Source organism: Panthera tigris, chromosome A3, assembly GCF_018350195.1.
Source record: "Panthera tigris isolate Pti1 chromosome A3, P.tigris_Pti1_mat1.1, whole genome shotgun sequence".
NCBI classification, from domain to species: domain Eukaryota; kingdom Metazoa; phylum Chordata; class Mammalia; order Carnivora; family Felidae; genus Panthera; species Panthera tigris.
Window position 1 is genome coordinate 26,859,060 of NC_056662.1, and position 18,763 is coordinate 26,877,822.

The window sequence follows — 18,763 nt, forward strand, 5'->3', positions numbered from 1 at the left end:
GTTGTGAAAGCCACCAGTAAATGCTAAATGCCAAGTAAAAGAAGCACATCACAGCAGAGGGGCCATTAAAGCTGGAGCTTACCATAGAGAGGGAGAAGAACTGGTGCTCCCAGCAGGGGGTCATGTGAGCTAAGATGTGCCAACTGGGATGGACTCTTGAGAAGAGACCCATGAGCAGCAGTAGTCCAGTTGGAAGTATGTGTGGACTGGCCCCTCTCTTACTAGTTGATAAAGCCAGAACGGTCAGTTGGAGCCAAATTTGTGGAAGCTTCAAGTGCCAAGAAAAGATTCTGAGGCCCTCCTCGGCAGCCCTGGTATCCCAATAGATGAGTCATTGCCAGGCATAGATGCCCATCCTGGCTGCCTGTCGGTCCACTGATTCCCAGGTAGCAGTGCCAGCATCTGAAATGGGAGCCAGGACCTTGAATGGACAGTGAACAGAAGAGTAAGTGTGGGGCATTTGTCAGGTGAGACTCTGACCATCCTGGGTGCGTTCCTTCATTTTGGTGATTCAGCAAATGTTCATTGGGCACCATTTACATGCCAGGCTTTGTGCTAAGTGCTGGGGGTGCTGTGATGAGCAAGACAGTCAAGGACACTGCTGTCACAGAACTCTTATATTAGTGGGGAAGACAGCTAGCCTGTAAAACAAAATCATTTCAAATAGAAGGTTAAACAATGTAAAGAAAATGAAACTGAGTAATGGAGTATCTAGGGAAGCAACTTTATGCAGGGAGATCAAGGAAAGCCTCTTTAAGGAGGTGACAGTTGACCCGAGTTAACCTACTAGGTTAAGGGGAAAGAGCCAGCAGCCTGGAAAGATTTGAAGCAAAGATTTTGCAAACAGAAAAGCAAGGCAGGGGTGCACTTGGCTCATCCAAGCTTTGGGCCAGTGCAGATACTCAGCTCTGACAGCGGCGTGCCCAGTCTGGGCCTTTGTTTCCTTTTGAAATGTTGTAGATGAAGATGTTCTTCACACCTCCCTCACAGACATCCAAGGGGAATAAGGGTGACTGCCATTTATCGAGCACCTGTCGATAGCCGTGTCAGGTACTCTGTGCATTTTCTCATTTAATTCTGCCACCCAGCCTGTGTGGTACATGGTCTGTTGGCCCCAGTTTCTCTTCCAGTGAGGAGACTGAGGTCTGGAATGGTAACGTTCCACGCCTAGGATCCTGCAGCTTGTGCACAGTAGAACCTGGATTCAGATCCAGATTGGTGTGGCTCTAAAACCAGAATTCTTTCTGTTGCCCCACCTTTGGAATGAATGAAGCATTGTTAGTTCAGGATGTGCAGAAAGCCACTTAGCAAAAACAGGGTAGTGGAAGAAGCTTGGGATAAGGGTCTTGAATGATACCTACTATCCTTGCCAACTGAGAGGACTCTTTTTGCTCATCTTGAGGATGCCTTTGGAGCCTGGGGTTACTGTTGGCCTTTGCCAGAGGCATGTTCGGACTTAACCAGCTGAGTATCCCCCAGTTTCCTGCTTTTACCATCTCAGCTGCTGGTCAGGAGGTTTGGGAAGGTGACATCATCTAGCTGAATCAGCTGCTGCTTCTAGACACTTTAACAGGAACTGAAAGTCATTGCTCCTTCCTTTCTGCTCTGCAAGTCTCTTCAGAATGAGGCTGGGGTACAGGTATTCCACCTGTCTGCAGGGGGTTGGGTGGAACAGTGCTTCCACTTTTAGAGAGCTGGAAGGTTCATTTTCTTGGAGAAAGCTGTCCTCAAAGCTTCCCAAGCTAAAGGATCAGTGTTCTTGGGGAATAGAAGGATTCACAGGAGGGTGAATGTTTGTAGTACCTCTATTATTTATTTATTTATTTATTTATTTATTTATTTATTTATCTATCTATCTATCTATCTATTTATCTATCTATTTATTTATTTATTTCTGTGTCAGTGTGGAATTTTTTTCTAATTTTAATTCTTTTTTTTTTTTTTTTTTGAGAGCAAGAGAAAGCATGTGTGGGAACGGGAGGGGCAGAGGGAGAGAGAGATAATCTTAAGCAGACTCCACACCCAGTGTGGAGCCCAAACAGGGCTCAGTCTCGCAACTCTGAGATCATGACCTGAGCCAGAATCAAGAGTCGGATGCTGGGGTGCCTGGGTGGCTCAGTTGGTTAAGCGTCTGACTTCAGCTCAGGTCATGATCTCACAGTTCATGAGTTCTCACAGGTCATGAGATCTCACAGTTCGTGAGTTCGAGCCCTGCGTCGGGCTCTGGGCTGACAGCTCAGAGCCTGGAGCCTGCTACAGATTCTATGTCTCCTTCTCTCTCTGCCTCTCCCATGCTCATTGTCTGTCTCTCAATAATAAATAAACGTTGGGAAAAAAAAAAAAAAGATGCTTAACCACTGAGCCACCCAGGTGCCCCTCTTCCACCTTCCCTGAGCCCTGTGACCTCGGCAAGAACTCCAGACCCTTCTGATCTCTTTCACCTAAGTCCAAGGTCCAGGCCCAGCACTGTAGGATGGGCAAACAAAATGTTATTTGTGGACTTCAGCCTTCTGGCATTTAGAGTCTGGTCAAGGGGACAAAAACCTTAGATTTCAGAACAGAGCAGCCGCCACACTAAGATCTGTTGAAATACCTGCCTTCGCCTCTTGACCCAGTGGTCATAAAGGAGAAAGATAAGTGAAATACATTTAAGAAAGGAAAACAATCAAAAGAAAGTAATAAAAAGATGGCTCAGTGCCAGGTAAGTAGGACAACAGATGGCTTCTTTGTGCTGTGACTTTGCCTCTCTCAGCCTTACTGTTTTCACATGTAAAATGGATTTCACCAGGGTTTTGGCTCCTTGGGTCATTAGAATATTACGTAACACGTGGAAAGCATTCAGCAGTGCACCCAGCATCCAGGGAGTATTCATTAAATGGTAGCCCTTTAGATAGGTTCTCAAAAGAGAGCCAGCCCATTGGGTTAAGGTCAGGGAAAAGGTGGGCTTAGAACTGGACTTTGGAGCTTGGATACACTTGTGGATGGATGCTGATCATCTGCTGTGTAGTCTTTGACAGTTGACTTTTTACTTCTCGGAGCCTCTGTTTTCTCTGTAAAACATGGGTCCTGTTAGAACTCACTTCACAGGGCTATTGAAGGGGTTATTAAGGTGCTATATTAATGGGGCACCTGGGTGGCTCAGTCGGTTGAGCGTCTGACTTCGGCTCAGATCATGATCTTGCAGTTTGTGAGTTCCATCCCCGCGTTAGGCTTTGTGCTGACAGCTCAGAGCCTGGAGCCTGCTTCAGATTCTGTGTCTCCTTCTCTCTCTGCCCATCCCCCGCTTGTGCTCTGTCTCTCTCTGTCTCTCAAAAATAAATAAATAAATGTAAAAAAAATTTTTTTAAGTGCTAAATTAATAGTGGAAACCACTGACTAGAGTCCCTCTCCAGTATGTGCTATTGCTGTTTCTTAATTTGGCAGGGGAACTAGCCTGGGTAAAGACTAGAAATGGGACGTGGGAAGGCCCAGCTATTGCTCATTCCCTCTCTCACCTGGGTAACTGGATCAGCTGTCTCTCTGCTTCTGCCCTTGCCTGCCGCACCCCCCCCCCCATCTGATATCTATATAGCAACCAGTGATCTTTTTTTTTTTTTTAATGTTTATTTCAGAGAGAGAGAGAATGCGCACACGCAAGTGGGGAAGGGGCAGAGAGAGAGGGAGACGCAGAATCCAAAGCAAGCTTTATTTAGGCTCTGAGATGTCAGCACAGAGCCAGATGTGGGACTTGAACTCACGAACCATAAGATCATGACCTGAGCCGAAGTCAGACGCTCAACCGACTGAGCCACCCAGGCTCCCCACAACTAGTGATCTTTCTAAAATAGAAATCAGGTCCTGTCGTTCTTCACTTCAAGACCCTCCAATGACTCATCATTCGTGAGAGTAAAAACTGAAGTGTATACAGTGCAGGGACAGATGGAGGACAGTCCCTCAGAAATAAGTGGCCTAGGCTTATTCCTTCTCAGAAGCAGCCCTGCTCCTGTGTCCCTGTGTGTGTGCGTGTGTGCAGGCACAAGTGAATGACACAGTGATGATGCTATGCACCCAGGACATTTCATAATAGGGAGGACATTGACCACTGCCTTGGGGCTCTTGAAGGTCATCAGGGCTGGGAAAGCTAAGGGCACTCCTCCGCTCTGAATCTGAGTCATTTCCTGAGAGATGTTGGTCATTCATTCATTTGTTCATTAACAAGTATTTACTGAATGCCTGCCATGCATTAGGCACTGAGCTATAGGTTCAGTACACAGAGTGAACAAACCAAAGCCTCTGTTTTCACTGTACAAGCAATGGCAGAAGCAAGAGACTAATCAGAAATTGGGCAGGTGAGCATGGACAGCAGCAAGAGACCAGTAAGAAGCTGGCTGGGTGACAGTAGGAGTTTGTATCAGGATGGAGGTGTGGCAAAAGTAGTGAGTAGGGAAGTCAGAGCTTCAGTATAATTTGAAGGTCGGGCCAACTGGGTTTGTTGATGATTGGATAAGAGGTGTGAGAGAGGAGTCCCAAGTTTTTGGCCTGAGCAAGTGGAAGGAGCTTGCTGCCATTTAATGAGAAGGGGAAGATGTCATGGCCAGTGGAGTTAGACTGCCTGCATTCAAGTCCTAGGTTGCTTGCTGTTTGACTTTTGGCAAGTGTTTGACTTCACCAAGCCTCAGTTTCCTCAAATGTAAACGTGTTTCGGCTTTAGGCAGTTGGATGCTGCGAAAACTTCATGTTTCTGAAGGGTTTAGGACAGTGCTGGCATACACTAAGTCCTCAGTAAGATTTTAGCTCTGATTATTATTATTGTGCAGGGCAGGGAATCCCGTGACCGAGCAGGCAGCAGGTCCCACCCCACCTCCGCCACCCCCTCAAGGAGCCCACCCTCCAAGAGGCAGCTCAGACACCATCTGTCCAGCAGAGAAAAGCCACAGGGAGACAGCTTTCAGGGGGCATTAGATAGATGAGCCCTTCCCAAGAAACTTAATCTCATTCTCAGCAGGTGCTAATCCCAGCAGCCTCCCTTGGTATCTGAGCCCAGCCCACCCAGTTCCTTTTCCACCCCCACCGTGAGTCCCAGACCCTCTTCCCCTTCTCACCAGCCCCAACTGCCACCAACACACTTCCTTACCAGATGGAGAGGCTCCAGTAGAAGGAAACTGCCATCTATCTGACTGAACCGAGTCCCTGACATGTATCAGGTCACCAAGGGCTTCAGGTGCCACCTGTCCAGAGCCCCATCCGCCTCCCTCCCCAGGTGCCAGTTCCTGGGCGTGGTGCTTGATCCAGGCGGATTCAGCCTGGAGCCAGCTGGAGCCGGGGACTCCCATTGTGCCCCAGCTGCTGCCTGCCCTCCTACCCACAGGCCAAGAAATAGGCTTAACCCTTTGGACACCACACATGTAGTGAGAATTAGTGGTTGCAGTTCTGACTGAGAATTGCATTATTTTCCAGCACACCATTTTTGTTTGTTTAAGAAAGTTATTGTAAATACAACAGTGTATGTAATGTGTATATAAGGTTTCAAGAATAGGAAAAATGATCACCTGTAAACTCATCACCCAGTTTGAGAACTCAAACATTGGGGCACCTGTGTGGCTCTGTCGGTTAAGAATCTCCTGATTGTGGCTCAGGTCATGGTTCTTGAGTTCGAGCCCTGTGTCGGACTCTGCACTCACAGTGCAGAGTCTGCTTGGGATTCTCTCTCTCTCTGCCCCTGCCCCCCCACATGCACGTGCTGTCTCTCTCTCAAAAAATAAACTTAAAAAATTTTTAAATATTTTTATTTTTAAAAAAAAATTTTTTTTTGACGTTTTTTATTTATTTTTGAGACAGAGAGAGACAGAGCATGAACGGGGGAGGGGCAGAGAGAGAGGGAGACACAGGATCGGAAGCAGGCTCCAGGCTCTGAGCCATCAGCCCAGAGCCCGACGCGGGGTTCGAACTCACGGACCGCGAGATCATGACCTGAGCCGAAGTCGGACGCTTAACCGACTGAGCCACCCAGGCGCCCCTAAATATTTTTAAATAATGGAAAAAAAGAACTCAAACATTCATGAACACCTTGGAGCTCCCTTGTGTTGCTGTCTCTAGTCACAGCCATCTCCTCCCATTCTCTTGAGAGTTGTATTTACCATTCCCTTGCGTTTAAAAAAAAAAAAAAAAAAACAGTTTTACTATATAGAGAGTATTTTGCATGCTATTAAGTTTCATTTAAACATACTATGTGTGTATTCATCTGTACTTCGCTTTTTTTTTTTCAACGTGGTGAGATCCATCAGTGTTAAGTGTACATCTGTAGTTGGTTCGCTTTCATATCCCCTTGTATGATTATGTGTCTGTGTATCCATTCTACTGGCAGTGGTTATTTGGGCTGTTCCCTTGTTTTCACTATTTCAAATGCGGTTTTGAATGCCCTGTGTATGTCTCCTCCACATGCACATGTTCTCCAGTGCAGTGGTTCGGAGACTAGACTGCCCATCAGAATCACCTGGAGGCCTTGTTAAACCACAAGTTGCTGGGCCCCACCCCCCACAGTGTTTGGTTCTGTGTGTCTGGGTTGGGATCCTGGACCACACTTTGAGTATCATTGCTGTAGGGAATGCACCCAGCAGTGGAATTGCCTGATGGAAGGTCATGCCTGGATTGCTTTCCTAGCTCTGTGTTGGTGAGAGTTGACGCTGCCACCAGCAGCATGTGAGTTTCCATTGCTTTACATCTTTGTTAATACTTGATATGGTCAGACTTTAAAATTTTTGTAGACCTGGTGGGTATGAGATGGTATCTTGTGGTTTTAATTTGCATTTCTCAGATTACAAGTGGGGTGGAGAAGCTTTCCTTACTTCTATCGATCATTCATGTTTCCTTTTTTTGTATAATACCTGCTTAAGTCTTTGCTCTGTTTCTTTTGATTGGCTTTTTTAGGGATTTGTAGGAACTCTCTATATATTCTAAATACTAATCTTTTGCCTACATGTGTTACAAATCTAGATTCTCAGTTTATAGTTTGTCTTTTCACTTTCTATATGTGTCTTTTGATTGTTAGACTTTCTTAATTTAATGCAGCTTAGTCTTTTCTTCTGTGATTTATACTTTCATGTTTTGTTGAAGAAATCTTCCCTTAACCTGTGGTCCTAAAGACATGTGCTTATATTGTCTTCCAAAAGTTTTAAAGTTTGGCTTTTCACATTTAAGTCCTTAATAGATCTAGAATTGACTCTTTTGTCACCTTAAAGTTTTTGCTGGCGGGATACCTTTATTTCTGTGGGTTTTAAACATCTACAGATCTGAATTATTTATAACTTGAGTTGTACCTGGAGCTTATTATGTACACTGCATTAAAATTTCATATTGAACAAAGGTGCCCTCTTTGGAAAAGAGTTTTGATCACATTTAAAGCCCTTCCAAGATTTTTTTGATTTTTCAGATCTTAGATATAATGGTATTGAGTTTTTTTTTTTTTTTTCTTTTTAATATTCCTTCTTTTTTAGAAATACATACTGACCTATGTCTGGACTTTGCTACAAAATAATACCAGGGTGAAAGAGAGTGTTTGGGAGCAGATGAAATCACATTGGTATTGAGTTGATCATTGTTGAAGCTGAGTGAGTGATGGGTACATGGTGGTTCGTTTTATCATTCTGTCTACTTTTGTACGTGTATAAATATTCTCATAATGAAATATCCAAGGACTATTTCCAGAGTTACTTATGGAGTAAAGCATCTTTTCTTATACTTTATCAGCCATTTGTATTTCTTCCAGAGCCAGTTGGGTCTCCCATATACTACCAGGAGTCCCCAGTAGTGTTCTCAGCAGGAAAGCAGGAGATTAGTTGTTAAGAAAAACAGGAGGGACTGGGAATGAAGGTGGGATGCACCAAGAGCCTGACCACCCCCACTCCCTCCAGGACTAGCTTCCCTCCCTTCCTTTTTTTCTTCCAGAGCTATTAGGGATAATTTTTATTTTAACCAGAGCCTTCTTTCCCTGTTATTCTACCTGGATAGCCTTAACCCGGGGGATAAAGGAGCGTCCTCACAGATGCTGGTCCTCCCCCATCTTAACAGGACCCTGAGACAAAGGGTCAGAGATGGTGGCAACCCTAGTGCAGTTAATCACATAGTAGCAATGCTGTTTTGGCATCCTAGGATGCAAATACCTGAGTTGTCATTTTTCTTCTCATAGTGTAGTAACTGGCCAAAGCGTCAGTCTCTGGGGAGCCCCAAATGCATATCATGGGAGAATCAAATTTTTTCTCTCCCACTCTTTAATTTTGATGTATTTTCTTGGAATAGGTAATATATTCAAGTGTTTCAAAATTCAAAAGGAACAAATGCCTCCCTCCCACCCGTCTCCTAGCTGCCCAGTTCCCTTGCTAGGAGAATAGACTCAGTAGACACAAGCAAATGCCCATATGTTTCACCCAGTTTTTACACAGATAGTCGTGTGCTATGCACACAGTACCTTGATTTCTCACTTAGCAGTGTCTCAGAGGTCATTCCATATCAGTCTATCGAGAGCTTTCTCATTCTTTTTAATAGCTGCATAGTATTCTGTACATGGTACTATCTTCGGCTTTATTTAATGTTTATTTATTTATTTATTTATTTATTTTTTAATATTTTTTTTCAACGTTTTTTATTTATTTTTGGGACAGAGAGAGACATAGCATGAACGGGGAAGGGGCAGAGAGAGAGGGAGACACAGAATCGGAAACAGGCTCCAGGCTCTGAGCCATCAGCCCAGAGCCTGACGCGGGGCTCGAACTCACGGACCGCGAGATCGTGACCTGGCTGAAGTCGGACGCTTAACCGACTGCGCCACCCAGGCGCCCCAATGTTTATTTATTTTTGAGAGAGCAAATCCATGCACTTGAGCATGGGAGGTTCGGAGGGGGGTGGGCAGCAGATCCTCACTGACAGCAGCAAGCGCAATGAGGGGGTCGAACTCACGAACCTTAGAGATGATGACCTGAGCCAAAGTCAGTGGCTCAACTGACTGAGCCGCACAGGTGCCCCTCTACTCTATTTAACTAGTTCCCATTAGTGGGCACTTTTTTGCAGTCTCTTGCAGTTATAATAGTGATACTCAGTGAATAGCCCTGTCATATTTGTCATTTGGCCCATCCATGTATGAATATGGGGTTATCTGTGGGGGATAAATTCCTAAGAAGTGGAATTGCAAGGTCAAAGGATAGGTGCACCTATGATTTGATAGATATTGCCAACGTGGGAATATGGCAGTGGTGCCAGTTTACAGGAGCATCTTTTCTCTATGCACCCCTTCCACTGAGGCTGGGTTTGATTCAGCAGGTTTATTGAGTGCCTTACAGTGCTGGGTCCTGGATACAAAGATAACACTTTCATGTATCAAGTAAAATGGTTACTATGTGTCAAGCACAGGCAAATACAGCCACAAGGAAGCCAACAAGGAAGGTTTTTAAATGAGAAAACTAAATAAAGCTCAGAAAGGTTAAATAATGTGCCATAGTCACTGGCCCAAGCTAGTAAGTAGCAGAGCAGAGTTTAACCCCAGGTTTAAATCCTCTAACACTTGTGCTCTTAAAGAACACCCTTGACTGCCTCTCAGGAGGAATAACATACGGTCTTAGAGTCTAACACAGGTGAGGAATTGGGCTCAGAGAGAATAACTGGCCAAAAGAACACACAGCCAGGAAACTATGGAGTCCCCAAGGGGGAACCCCCATATGTCCATTTGAGGCCTATGGTCTGTCTGTACTGAGCTGCCTCCCTTCTTTCCATGGAAAGAATGTCCAATCTCATTAGGATTCCATGAAGAGAACTTTCTCCATCCAGAGCTCCAGTTGCTATAGAGAGCCATAAATCACTGGTTCTCTATGTGCATGTGTTGACCATTAGAGGTGCCTATAGACAAAACCCATCTATGATTAATATACTAATGACAATATAGTTGCTGCTGTTTATTGAGTACCTATTGTGTGTAATATGCTATATAAAAGGTACCCTGTGTTGTATTTTTAACTCTCACAATAATCTTGCTTGGGAAACATTATTGTTCCCATTGTCCAAATTGGAAAACTGAGAATAAGACAAGTTAAGTAATAATCCCAAGGTCAAATGCTAATAAGAACAGAATGCAGATCCAATCCGCTAGACTCACAATCACTCATTCTGGTGTCCATGGTCTTCCCTTGGCTCTCTCTTTCTCTTCCACTTGTCCATATCATTTGGTGCTCTCTCGGGAGGGTGAGTCTGGCTCACACTGAATGCTTTAGAGAAGAGTGCCCTTTAGCTTCCATTCACCCTCTCCCCCACACCCAACTCCTACCCCAGTATAGGGTACTTAGCATAGGGTAGCCAAAGAGCAGGCTGCCACGTGATGCCTGAGGATTGATGATGCCCACCCCCCCCATACTGGCTTAGAAAGGACCAATTGTGTAGCAGGTGTTCTTTGAACACCTGTCATGTATTGCTCCAGTGGGAGAGAAGTATAAAGTACAGGCCTAGTTCTCAATAACTTAAATCATAAGACTGCAAGTACCAAAGTAAATGGAACAGACTAAAAGAATCAGAAGGGTTCACAGGAAAGAGGAAGCATAACATAATTAATAGCAAACATTCATGGAAGACTATCGGGGGTAGGGCTTCTGCCCATTTTATAAACACTCAGAGTTTGAGTGATAAGCCCAGAGTCGCACAGCAAATAAGTGTCAGAGCTAGGACTCTGAACCCTCCACGGCCTCTGAGGGGAGGGCATTGTGGGCTCTGTGCTGGGTGGCCAGGTAATGGGAGTCTGGAAGGATGGGCCTGATATGGATGAGAAGGGAGGTCAAGATGGAGGATGAAAGGCCGAGAAATAGGGCTGTTATATTCCTAAGATATTATGGCTTGCACTTTAAGCTCTCCTTTTGAATGTGGGGAAACCCAGGCTTGGGTCATAAAGTAACGGCGCAGGATCATTAACTAAGGTTTGTCTAGTGTTTCTTTGTGTCCATACATTATCTCATTGAGCCTCTCTCTGACTATGCTAGGAAGCAGAGAAGGTCTTACCATGGAGAGAACTGGGGTCTTCTGACTTTAAGTCCCAAGTCCTTTCCACCATCCATGCCACCTCCACATTTCTATAGTCAGAGAACTTAGCCTCAGCAATCAGACACACCTGGGTTTGAATCCCTACCTCCTCCATTCTGTCTCTAGGATCCTAAGGTTTGCAAATTGGGGCAATTCCAAGTAAAGAACAAGCCCCCAGGGAGGCAGGCAGATGGCTAAGGGATGAATGACACAAGGGAGACACAATAACGCTAAAGTTCTTGTAGTGCTTTTTCTCAGTGCACTTTCAAGTATTTGGTTTACATATGAAGAAAGTGAAGTGACTTGCCCAAGATCACGGTGAGTTAATGAAAGGCAACCTGGGGATTAGAACTCAGGTCTCTTGTCTCCTAAGAGAGCTTTTCCCTTATGCGACACTGCACCTCTGAGGGGGCCCAAGGGGAAGGCCTAGGAATAGAATCACGGCCTTGAAACTACTAGAGCCAGAGAGATCATCTGGTCCATTGTCTACACTTGATAGATGACAGAAGTGAGGCCCAGGATGCTCTGTTGACATGTCTGCAGCCAGATGGAACCACCGCAGAGCAGGAGTAAACCCATGTGTCCTGACTCTAAAGTCCCAAGCCCTTTTTACATTACCATGCAAAACTTCCAAATTGCTTCTTTTCTGTGTAGATCGAAAAGCCTCCCTCCAATGCCAATAATTGACAGTTGGAACAACTGTTTAGTTTGGGGAGTTCTTTTCCAAATAGAATCTCATTCCCTCTGTCTGTGTCGCTCTTTCTCTCAATTCTTAGGGTAATATGCTAGAATAGGAGGGAAAAAAAGCTTCAGTGGAAGATTTGGTAGAAAAAAGATGAACATTTGATAGAGTCTCCGAAATCTAGGGAGGTCCTCAAAGCCAGGAAATAATTTAGAGGCCAGCCCCATCATCTTTCCCAGCCAGCTTACCACTTGCCCCGCCCTCCTCACAACAGGCCTTCAGAAGGCCCAGCCTTCCCTTGGCAGCTGCATCTGGTGAACACCAACGGAAATCCCTGGTATTTTTCTTTGCATGCAACCAACCATGGAGATGTAGGTCAAGCATTGCTGGCCTGGCAGTTAGCTTTACTCCCTGCAGCTGCAGCCATGTTTGCTAAGCCCCATGAGGATGGGAAAAGGATGTTCCCCTCCACACAGATAGTGAATCCTCAAGGGCCTGTGTAGGTGGAGCCGGCTGGGACTTAGGAGGGTGCTGGAGAAGACCATCTGGAATGTGAGGACTAGGAGGGTAGCTCTCTGTCTCTTTCCCCCTGAACGTCTGCTGTGTGTGCCTAGTGGTAGGATTGGCAGTGCCTCTTCTCCACTCAGCTTATCATCAGGGATAGAGGAGGCTGGGAAGGTCCCATCCAACTCCCTGAGCTCAGCTGGGCCCCAGGCCTGCACCTGAACCCCCACGCCTGTCTGGTGTTTACAGGATTGAAGCTGCCACCCTTTGGGACCCAGCCTGTTTTCATTTCTTGCTCTCAGCTGTCTGGTCTCCATGGACCTCACCTACAGGTTTGTGCGTGCCCGTCCCCCACAGTGCAGCCCCATGAGATTGCTGTAGCCTGGCACACTTCTCTTTGGTCTTTGTTCTCTCCAGCAGAGCCTCCAGTTCTGTGCCTGGTCCAGAGGAGAACTTTTCCGGCCCCTCACACAGGCTCTGTTGCTTCAACCTAGCTGTACCTTTCCCAAGACTTAGTTGCTTTGTGTACATTCTGGGGGGGTGGGGCTGTGGTTTTAAGGCACTAAGGGGTTTACCTGTGTGGTTCTTCTGGACTGATCTCCAACTGGCTGGCTGCTTCTGTCCTGAGCTTTCTCCTGCTCTGGACCTCCTGTGTCTCTTTTGTAAAGGTGTGAGCCCAAGATCAATAGATACATGTATCACTGACCTTCAAGGTAACTTATAGGTGATAAGCAAATGGACATTCTTTTAATAGTGTTTTTATTTTATGTTGATTTCCAGTGCGGCAAATGATATTAGTGTTCGAGTTATAGTAGTAATAACTTAAGTTGCCTTTTCATTTCGTTTATTCACTTAGCAAATATTTACTGAGTGTCTATTCTGTGCCAAGCACCATTCTAGCTACTGGGAATATCTGCCTTCATGGAGTTTATATTCTAAAAAGATAGAGTGGTGGTAGGGAATGGAGAGTGGCAAGGCAGCATTTGGGGTTTGGGGGGTTGTTTTTTTTTTTTTTTTTTTTCTTTTGGTTTCTGTTTCTTTTGATCGGGAAGGACTTTTCTGAGGAGGAGACACATGGACAGAGATCTACATGATTTGAGGGAATAAACCATGTATCGATCTGTGATACATTGAATTGCTTTCAATCTGTGGTGAGGACATTCCAGACAGAGGGAACAAGTACAGAGGCCCCAAGTTGAGAAGGGTGTGCTTGGCGTGTTTGAGGAAGAGCAGAGGAGGTAAGTGTGGCTAGAACGGAGTGAGCAGAGGTAGAAGGTAACGGTTTGTGCGAGCCACCACGGGACACTCTGGCTCCTCCTCTAGGTGAGATGGGAAGGCAGTGGAGTGTTTTGACCAGACAGACTGTGGACGCTCTGGTAAAGGACCGTAGCCAGAGGGTAAGAAGCTGGGAGACCAGTAAGGAGGTTGTTACAACAGTACAGGCAGAAAATGGTGTTGGTCTGGACCAAATGACAGTGGTGGAGTTAATGAGAAGTGGTAGGATTCTGGATAAATTCTGAATATAGTTGCAAAGGAATTTGCTGACAGATCAGTACTAGGGAGGATATTTAGGAATGACTCCAAGGTGTCCCACGCTTCAGCACCTGGAAGAGTGAAACAGCTACCGTTTACTAAAAAGGAGAAAGATTGCAGGGGCGCCTGGCTGGCTCAGTCGGTGGAGCATGCAGCTCTTGATCTCAGGACTGTGAGTTTGGGCCCCACGTTGGGTGTAGAGATGACTTAAAAAAAATCTTTTTAAAAAATAAGTAATAAGTAAATAAATAAAAAGGGAAAAGATTACAGAAAGAACGGCTTTTTGGGGGGGAAGAGTAGGGATTGAGAGTTTTCAATACATTTATTTAAAGTTTTTAAAAGTGAGTCAATTGATAGGAATGTTAATAATAACAATGATACACGGAGAAGGCCAAAACAGTGATGGTGAAATTGTGGGTAGACTGGACCAGATGTGTCTGCCCTTTCAGCTCTAAAATGCTGCTTTGGTGATTTCAGACCTCACGGTCTGCCATTCATGAAGAATGGGAACTTGAGACTCCGTCTAGAATGTCATCAATGCAGAAGGAATGACAGGAGATGAATCCCTTGGGTCAGGCTCACCCCTTGGAACGACTTGGGAAGTTCTCACACACATCCTGGCCCGAGGCACTGCTCATTCACTCACTCACCTACTGAGCACCTTCTGTCTAGTACGCCCTGGACCCAGCACAGGTCTGCTGCCCCTGCTCTCCTAATGTAAAGCGAGCTCCCTTTACCTCCACCCCAGCCTGGGCCTGGCTACTCCGTGGCCCTGCAGGTCCCTAGTAGCTGGGTGATTGATGTGTCTGCTGAAAGTGGGAGGCCACAGTGTAGGCAGACCCTGTCCTTCCTTTGTCTCTGTCCAGCCCCTGCCTTCCTCCTGTCATTGCCATCCAGCCCTCAGGGCCTGGAGAGCAAACTGCTTTGCCTCCATGAGGGCAGAAATGATTTTGTCTCTTTCTTCATCCCGTAGGGTTCCCAGAGTTATCAAACTGGAAAAACATCCTCAAAGGCCTCTTTCCCTGCCTGTTGTAGGTGAGAAACAAGGCCAGAGAGACTAGCAACTCCCCTAGCCCACAAAATCCATCAGCAAATCCTTTCAGCTCTACTTTGTTGTTGTTGTTTTTTTAGTTAGTTTGTTGTTGTTGTTTTTTAAGTAAGCTCTACATCCAGTTGGGGCTTGAACTCGTGACCTTGAGATCAAGAGTCGCATGCTCTACCAACTAAGCCAGCCAAGTGCCCATCAGTTCTACTTTTAAAAATAAACTCTGAATCTGACTGCTTCTCACCGGCTTCCCTGGCACCATCCTGGCCAAACCACTATCATATTTCTCTTGGATGACTACATCACCTTCTCACCAGACCTCTTGCTTCCACCCTTGCCCCTGGAGGTCTTTACCCAGCAGCCAGAGGGACTCCATTAAAACCAAAGTTAGGTTGTGTCCCTGCAGTGTTCCCTTGTCACTCAAAGGACAAGACCACGTTCTTGAATTGCATTCAAGGCCCTGCACAGTCTGACCCTTGCCCACTGCCAGACACCATTGTTACCATTCTCCCTCATTCATTTTCCTTTAGCCATACTGGTGTCTCCTGTTTCAAGAGTGCCCAGGTATGTTCCTGCCTCAGGGCCTTTGCGTTTGCTGTTCCCATTGCTTTCCTCACATCCTTGTGATGCCTGTACCCTCACTTCATTCAGGGCTCTGATCAACTGTTACCTCCTCAAGAAGCTTTCCCTGACTATGGGTTCTAATTCTCCTGTCTTCCACGTTTCTGTCTAACCCTTTTTTCTCATTTATTTTTCTTCTTAGCACTTGCTACCATCTGACACATTTATTTATTGCCTGTCTCTTCCCATTAAATTGTAAACTCATGCAGGTAGGAATTTTCATCTGATTTAGTCACTGCTTTATCCCCAGTACTTAGCATAGTGCATGGCATTTAGTGGGCACTTAATAAAGATTTATGGAGTGAATGAATGTCCAGAGCCAGCAGGACAGCTTGTCTGGTCCTTCCTGCAACCTCACAGCTCAACCCACAAAGGGGTCATGATCTGTCTTAGAAAACTCAGATAAGGGGCGCCTGGATGGCTTAGTTGGTTAAGAGAACGATTCTTGATTTCGACTCAGGTTATGATCTCAAGCCCTGCATCGGGCTCTGTGGGCTCTGCACTCAGAGTGTGGAGTCTGCTTCAGATCCTCTGTCTCCCGCTCTCTGCCCCTCCCCTGTTCATGGTCGTGCTCGCGCACTCTCCCTCCCTCTCTCTCTCTGTCTTTCTCTCAAAAAAAATAAATAAACGTTAAAAAAGAAAAGAAAACTCATATAAGAGTGCTGCCAGAGCTACTTGGCATCACTTTTGTTTCCAAGATAGTGGCCAGATAAAGGGAGGGACTGGCCTTGCGGGGGATGGGTTGATGGTTGGGGGGGGTGGGGGCTCTAAGCAGCCACAGCACACCTCTCCCTTTCCCATCCACGAGGCACCAGGAAGCATGCCACTTCTCTTCCATCTCCTCAAAATAATTTCTGGTTCATATGGCCTAAGAGTAGCAGATCTTCACTAAATAGCAGGCAGCTATGTGGGTTAAAGGGGGAAGGAAGAAGAGCTTAGTAACATCCCCATGCATCTGCCCCATTGCACTCGCAAATTTAATATGCCCTGGAGTCAGACCCCCTCGTCAGCAGCTGGTGATCTCAGACAAAGCCTTGTCACCTCTCCGAGTCTTAGCTGCTTCCTTAGTAAAATAAGGACAACACCTACTTTGCAAGATTTTGAGAATTCAGGCAGGAACTCGGTAAATATTAGCTGTTTTTGTGTATTTGTTTGTAGCTGTAAATAATGAGATGGACCATGAGAAACACAAATGAGGCCCCTCTTTTGAAACAGCTAACTCATTGAGTTCTATGGACCATTTTCTTCTTGCTGCCAAGCCTGTGATGTTAAGTACAGTGCTCTCATGGAGGAACCCTGGTTTGGGAAGGTAATGGGTCTTGCCTTAGGTCCCGCAAGTAGGCAGTCATAGAGCTGAAGCCAAAACCCACACTGTCCAACTCCAAGGGTCAGGAGGCCTTGCAGGGGAGTCCCTTTACCTCCTCTGGGTCTCAGTCTTCCATCTGTTTAGGGAGGAAGTTGAAGTATACAGCTCTGTAAGCCACAGATCATGACACATGAATTCTTGAGTGATCCACATGTCACATCAGGTGGGACAGCGAGTTGCTTTGGGGCCTCCTGGTGGTGGTGCTCTTCTGCAGTTTATGGGTGCTCTGGGTGTTGACTGTGAACAGTAAACCTCCTGGTGGCCCCCACCCCGTGTCACCCCGCTGCAGAGGCAGTAGTCCGGCTCTCCTGGCACTATTTCAGGCATCTTGCTATTCTGTACCTTGAGGCAACCCATGGACTGGGGTGAGAATGAACTGAGGAGAAGACCAGAAGGAACCAGAATGTAGGAAATGCAACTCAGCGGGAGCCTTCAGCTCTGAGTTTTTGGTTTCAAGCAGTGTATATGTGAGCATTCATATGTATAGGGGGGAGGGAAGGGTGTTGCTGGGATTTCTCCCATCCTCAAATCCTCCGGAGCTGTTGGCCTTCTGCTGTGGAATTCCAAACATTTCCGATCAGATAAAGGTGGCTGAAAATACCCTGACTTGTTTGGACTAGTCAGAGGTAGTGCTAGGGTGAAGAAAGAGGTTGAGGCCACAGGGACAAAGCCCGGCAAGATCTGGCCTCTCTGAGGAGCTTGCCCTGGGTCACAGATGTGCCCATTGCCCTTTTCCCCTAGAATCCTACAGGTTAGAGGGCAAGACTCAGCAGGCTCTGAGGTGGAGGAAGATCAGACTCTTTTATGGCAACAAGTCCTTCTACTCCAGAATGTTGCCTCTCACCTTCCACACTAATTATTGGGTCGTCTGAAAACCCGTCAGAGAGAACTCAGGTAGTTACTAATCCATCCGTGTGTGAGCTACTTTCATCCTCTTCATGCTGTAGCACCAGTAGGAGCCCTTGAGGATGACCCCCCCCCCCCCCTTCATTTTACAGATGGGGAAAGTCCCAGACTTTCCCAGTATCCCAGACAGGGGAAGAGACTCAACCCAAGCGAGCCATTGATAGAGCTGGAACACAAAACCCACATCTGCTGACTCTTGGCCTGGTGTCTCTTCACAGCACACAGCGTTGATCAGCACCAGACAAGGTAGTGGGGATAGCTTTGGGTGGAAATAAGAGGGGGGTGGCTGCTTTGGACCGTGGAGTACTTTGAGGCATAGATCCCAGAAGAAGGAGTTTTAGGGAAAGGGTTGGCCCCAGAGACCAAGCCCCTATTCTTTGTAGGTTGCTAACCCTGGTCCCTCCTGCCTGTTGCCTCAACACAATTCAGATGATGTCTTTTCCAGAACCTTCCCATAAACTTTCATCATCCTTCCTGAACCTGGAAGAACTTGGTTATCTAGGGAGTTCTGGTCACCCTGCCCAATCACCTGGTGTCTCGGGGCTTCCTTCTAGTTTCACCAGGCAGTTAGGATGGGGATAAAAAGAGAGGGAGCTGGCCTTTTCTTCCTTACCCTCTTCACTGTCCACCAGTCAGCCATACTCATCAGCACCTTCTCTGAGACCAGGCTGGGCTAGGCCTGAAAGAGCTCATGGTGAAAAATGAACAGCTCAAAGCAAAATAAGTCAGTCAGAGAGAGACAAATACCGTATGATTTCACTCATATGTGGAATTTAAGAAACAAACAATCAGAGGGGAAAAAAAGAGAGGCAAACCAAGAATCAGACTCTTAACTATAGAGAACACACTGATGGTTGGGGGGGGGGATGGGGGAACTGGGTGATGGGGGTTAAGGAGTGCACTTGTTGTAATGAGCGCTGGGTATTGTATATAGGCATTGAATCACTAAATTGTATAGCTGAAACTAATATTGCACTGTAAACTAACTGGAATTTAAATTAAAAAATGAACAGCACAACAAATTGGTAAGAGAGCTGAAGGAGACTTAGAGTCAGAAAGCAGGAGGCCTCCTTGA

General features: G+C 46.1%; 1 protein-coding gene across 8 annotated transcripts in view; it reads left to right on the forward strand.

Moving 5' to 3' along the window:
• BCL2L1 (BCL2 like 1) overlaps positions 1-18,763 on the forward strand; it is a 49,257-nt gene that overhangs the window by 20,094 nt on the left and 10,400 nt on the right. The window contains exon 3 of one of the 8 annotated variants that reach the window (XR_006215532.1): positions 17,781-17,934. The exons of the other annotated variants lie outside the window; for them this stretch is intronic. The gene's annotated coding sequence lies outside the window, so the exon portion shown is untranslated. The remainder of the gene's footprint in view (positions 1-17,780; positions 17,935-18,763) is intronic. 8 annotated transcript variants of the gene reach the window in all.